Here is a 6,000-nt window from a genome sequence, read left to right as displayed (position 1 = left end):
TGGCTCCCTCTTGTGGTTACTAGTGATATTTCTCTGGGAGTTTCTTCCCTCAGTTTGCACCCACCTGGGCCGTTAGTCCAGGGGTGTTGCTATATAAACTTCCTGGATCCTTAGTCCAGTGCCTGGCATCGTTGTAATCAGATCCTTTCTGTTTGCTCCTATCTGCTGGTCCCGGTTCGTGCTAAATTAAGCTAAGTCCTGCTTCTTTGTTTTTTGGGTTATTTGCTTGCTCTCATTTTTGTCCAGCTTGTACTAAATGTGATTCCTGACCTTGCTGGAAGCTCTAGGGGGCTGGTGTTCTCCCCCCGGGCCGTTAGACGGTTCGGGGGTTCTTGAATTTCCAGCGTGGATATTTTTGATAGGGTTTTTGCTGACCATATAAGTTATCTTACTATATTCTGCTATTAGCTAGTGGGCCTCTCTTTGCTAAATACCTAGCTCATTCTTACATTTGTCTTTTCCTCTTACCTCACCGTTATTATTTGTTGGGGGCTTGTATCCAACTTTTGGGGTCTTTTCTCTGGAGGCAAGAAAGGTCTTTCTTTTCCCTTCTAGGGTTAGTTAGTTCTCCGGCTGGCGCGAGACGTCTAGAATCAACGTAGGCACGTTCCCCGGCTGCTGGTATTTGTGGTGCTAGGATTAGATATATGGTCAGCCCAGTTAGCACTGCCCTATGAGCTGGTTTTTGTGTTTGCAGACTTAGTAAATATTTCTGAGACCCTCTGCCATTGGGGTCATAACAGCCGTGCGAGATAATGGTGTAAACCCGATGGAGGCCCTATGCTGGGGCAACCTCACACAAGTGCCTTGCATGGATCACATCCTCAACCTGATGGTACAGCAATTCCTATGCCACTGTCCCTGCCTGGATGCACTGCTGCAAGAACCACTCTCATTGTGTGCTCACTTCCACCATTCCACTTCAGTTGTTCTAGAGATCTTTCGGATTACAGGTTAACCGGTTGGTATGCGACGTGACCACACTGTGGAATTCAACTCTATACATGTTGTAGTGACTCTAGCAGCAAGCCGAGACCTGGTGCAGGATGACATTTTGCATAGCTTGGCACAACACAGTACTGACATGGTACATTTCACACTTGCGTAGTGGACACAGATGAAGGACCTCTGCACCCTTCTGCATGTTTTCTTAATGGCTACTAAGATGATTAGCTTTGATGATGCCATTATCAGAATCACTATTTCTGTCATCTACATGCTGGAGCACACTTTAAATAGTCTGGAGGTGGTGTTGGTGATCCCGGGGAAGAGGAGGAAGCAGAGGAGGATGGCTTTAGGGTTAACAATATCTATAAATTCAGGGGTGCCATCTCACAGGCAGTTGACATGGGAGGAACAAATGGAGTAGGACCATGAAAAGGATGAGAAGGAAGAGGTGATGGATGCAAAACAGTTTAGAGATGAAGACAATAATGATTCCCTCTCTGTTGTCCATGGTTGTCAGGAGGGGATGGAGGAAGAAGGCTTGAGTGTTATCCCAACACAAACACACTGCGGAGTTAGACCTCATGAAAGAGACCGACCCATGAGCACCTTCTTGCAGCACTGTCTGCAAAATGATTGTTACCCATATAGTTATGATTCAATATAGTACTAACTACTTTGTTGCCAGTGTGTTCTATCCATGATACAAAAGTAAACTTTGCCAGTTGCTTCCCCCCTGGAAAGGGATGTACCCATGCTGCAGTATGAAAATGTGCTGCAAGACAATTGTGACTGTGGTTTTCACCAAGATAGCAGTGAGGCACACAGTTTGAATTGAAGTGATAGGTTTCCAACCACAGAAACATTGAGTCAGACTCATCAATGCAAAAACATTAGCAGCCTTGCAGTCCTGTGTTCCTACCCTACCAAGGACAGTATCTGCGAAGAGTTTGTATGTTCTACTGGTGTTTGCAAGGGTTTCCTCCCAGTAATTTTTTTCTACCCACACTACAAAGATATACAGATAGTATATTTAGATTGTGAGTCCCAATGGTGACAGTGCCAGCAATATTTATAAATGTCTGTAAAGCAAATGTTGAATTATTGATGCTATATAAGTGATAAAAAAAATTGAAATTGATGCTCAGTCACAATCAGGTGGCACACATACCAGTTTTTTACATTACTATTGTCAGAAAAATGTAAGGATAGTAACATGGGTTGTTGATTCAAAGAGAGTGGAGGACTGACAGTATCTGTATCGAAGGTTACCCATTTTTCCCGATCTTATAAAATTTTGCTTGTGTTTCCGATCACGAATCCGAATTTGCCATATTTGTGACAAATTTATGTATGGCCATCGTTTTTTGAACAAATTCACTCATCACTAGTTGTGACCCTCAGGTCAACTGACCTTGTACCTCAATGGACTGTCAACTTCTTAAGCTTGTTGTTACCTCCTCTGTGTGTCTCTACCACAGATGGGGTAGTTGGCCCTGGAAGCCCAAAAATTGTAGTTGCTCTAATCCCAGCCAGTCAGTGGAAGGGTGAGACTCTGCAATGTGCACCTTCTTGGGTATTTGCTGGAACTGTTTTATATGTTATTGTTGGTGGTTCAATAAATTATTGTCACACTGTTTTACCCTCACCCTGTGTTGTCTGAGTAGTATTATGGCAACAGTAAAAGTAGAGCTGGTGTTCAGTGGCATGATCCATAGTCCATGCAGTCTTGAGCCAGCAGACAAGAGCACCCACTGACCCCCATGTCTTCACACCCCCATCACATCATCACACCTCCCCAGTCTGTCCTTAACTCTCTTGCTGGTACCGCTCCGTGCTCCTTGCTCGCCAGTGCCAAGTCCCCTGCTGCTCGCGCCGCTATCTCCTTCCTCCATAACTTCTAGGCCTGTGCCCCCTGTCGGGTGTCTGCACGGGCGCTTCGGCGCGCTCCTCCAGCATTGGTCACGTGCTCCTCCGACTTGCGCAGGTGCTCTAGGACCTGGCCGCGCGCGACCTTCTCTTCTTTGTGCCTCAGGGTGACCTGACCTGGCAGTATTCCTTGTCCAATCGCGGACAGGCTCCAGGTATTTCAGGTCGTCCTCCCTCTGTGGAGGTGCGTGATTATTGCATTCTTCCTGCTATAGATTGGCCACCTTGCTGTCGCTTGCTCCTGCCTGCTCAGCTAGCTAATTATTATTAATATTGTTTTCTTTTCCCTTTCAGTCTCCGTTCCTGCTCCTTGTCTTCCCTGTTCATGTTTTCAGTTATCCTACCAATCCTGCCATCCCCTTCTACTCCTTTCTACCCAGTCTGTTACATCTCTCCTTCCAGTTCCTTTATCCACCATTTCTCTTTATTGTTTTGTTCTTTGTCTCACCTACCCTCTCTGTCTTCTGTGTAGCTTGTTGCTCTGAGCCGACCCCTGGTCCTGGCGTTCATGGTTTTAGAGGTTCCTGAGCTTGCTTCCAAACAATCCCTGTATAGGGGTTGGAATAATCTGGTGTGCTTGCTCGGGGAAGGGTCATTATCATGGTCCAGTGGGTCTATTCTAGCTACTTGTTCTCCGTGGCATAACAGCTGCCTTACTAATCCACTTCTGTCATTGCTACTCCTTCACTCCTCCCCTCTGCAAATTCCTTCATTGTCTCCCTATTCTACAAAATATCCACTTCAAGCTACTAACAATGAGCTAGAAAGACATCCATAATCTATCTTCCCGATATATCTCTGAACTAATCTCCCACCATATAATCTCTAGTCCTCCCAAGACCTCCTTCCCTCCTCAACAATCCAACATTCCTCATGCAGTCGCCTTCAAGACTTCTCCTGAGTATCTCCCATCATGCAGAATTCTGTGGCCCAGCACATCCAATTATCCCCTACATTAAGAACTTTCAAACTCGAAAACCCATGTCTTCAGAACAGCTTGCAGCCTGCAATGACCACCCTGCCACCTCACCAACACCAGAGCAGTTGCAATCCCCAAATCTACTGTAACCTTCCCCATATTCCTGTATAATGTAAGGTTACAAGGGCAGTGTTATCTTCACTCTGCATCTGTCTGTCATAATTATATTGTTTATTGTAGTTTGTATTTGTTCTTTGTATGTAACCTCTCCTTATGTACAGCACCATGGAATCAATGATGCTCTAAAAAAAATTACAATAATAATCCTCCACATTATATCACACCCAGCCCTCACCTCTGCCCTCCTTGCTGGACTACACACAGCAGAAAGCTGCAACAGTTGGCCCCCATGATTCATCATCATTCGAGAAGTGGTGCGGTCGTCTGCTGACAGTTTGCACTACCACTTCCACATACCCATACTCCAACAGAAGAAGTGGTTGGGCAACAGTGCACTCAATCTCTTCCAATTGTTACCAGGTGGATGGCGCAGGGAACCACAGCCAACAGAGTCATGAAAAAGCAGAAGTGAATGCTGCATGACTTGGGTCTCAGACTGCTTGCTTGATTTGCAAGGGGTTGAGGTGGCCATGTGCTGCAGGTGCAAAATTTGCACTTTCAGAAGGGGACCGGAAGGAAGACAAAGGAAAGGAACTGATGGTATTCTCGGAGAACCAATCTAAAACAAAACCACCACTACCTGTTCTGGCCTCACCATTCATTCAACGGTACTCGGGCCTACAAAATTAACCAGAATGTCCTGTCATCTGCTTGCACCAGAGGAAGGTGTTTCATTTGGGTGCAAAGACAACATAGATCATCCAAGGCCTCTCTCCCACTGCATCACCAACATTACCACTAGCAACACGGCCACATCCACTATTTTGTGCTCTCATTGTTTTTAACTAAAAAACTGCAGAGTATTACACAGCCTGCATACAAAGAGAGAGTGGCCAGCAGATTATTACACTGCCTGTTTTCAGAGTACCCACCAAAAATAGTAAAAAAAAACCCAAAACACAAAAACAGTGTTGGATATCTCCTGCTCCAACGCCTCTTACACCAACACCGCCATCTGCATCTCATCCTCAATCTCTTCCTCCATTTTAAACTCTGTCTCCTGGTTCAAGATTATAATTTTTCTTTTTTTCAATTCTCTGTTATTTTAAGTCATTTCACTATCAAATTTATTTGCAGGTAAATTGTCCTACTCTTACCCCCATTTTGCTTCCCTTTGCCATACCATAGCTCTTACTATGACCATTTTACAGCCATTTTAAAGCACTGAAGTACAGGCTCCCATTGACTTCTATTGGGTTAGGGGTCAAGTTTGTATACCGAACCAAACTTTTAACTCTAGTTTGATGAACCCAAACAACTACTAGTCCGCTCATCCCTATACCCATGACAATATATAAAAAAGAAGTTTTCTGATTTGTACAAGCAACTTCTCCATATCAGTTTGCGCACCTTGCCTCATTCACACAGTTGGTAGTATGTCAGTCTCATAATCTGAAAGTCATGAGTTCCATCCTCTCATTGGGCACTGTGCGTGCCTTTTCTCAACTGATTTTGTCTCCATCTAGAGAGCCACAGCTTTTTCCCATTCAGTACCAAAACTTACATGCCTTCTCCCATCCCTCGGCGCGCTCCCGACTAGGTCCCTTGCCGCTCCTCCTCTGTCTTTTCTGGGTCTCAGCATATCGTATCCTCGTGCATGCGCAGTCACGCCTCCTCCACCGCTGGGTTCCCTGGGAGGTCGCGACCTGGTGGCTCCTCCCCAATATGGCGGTGCCCATCAAGTATATCTTCCCAGCATCTTCCTAGGTAAGACGCCTGTGCTTCTTAGGGTATTGCCTTGCATTATCTTCAGGCCCCTCTTTGTCTCTTCCATTCTAGTCCTATGTCCCAGCCGTTCCAGTCCTGTGTCTCTCCCATGCCAGTCCAAAGTCTCTGCCGTGTCTGCCTTGTGTCTCTACCGTTCCAGTCCTGTTTCTCTGCCATGCCAGCCCAGAGTCCCTGTTGTGCCTGCCTTGTGTCTCTACATTCCAGTCTTGTGTCTCTGCCGTGCCAGCCCATAGTCTCTGCTGTGCCTGCCTTGTGTCTCTGACGTTCCTTGTTGTGAATTCCGTTCTTGAACTCCCTCC

The sequence above is a fragment of the Ranitomeya variabilis genome, chromosome 5 (assembly GCF_051348905.1).
Source record: "Ranitomeya variabilis isolate aRanVar5 chromosome 5, aRanVar5.hap1, whole genome shotgun sequence".
Classification (NCBI taxonomy): domain Eukaryota; kingdom Metazoa; phylum Chordata; class Amphibia; order Anura; family Dendrobatidae; genus Ranitomeya; species Ranitomeya variabilis.
This window is presented reverse-complemented; position numbering follows the sequence as displayed.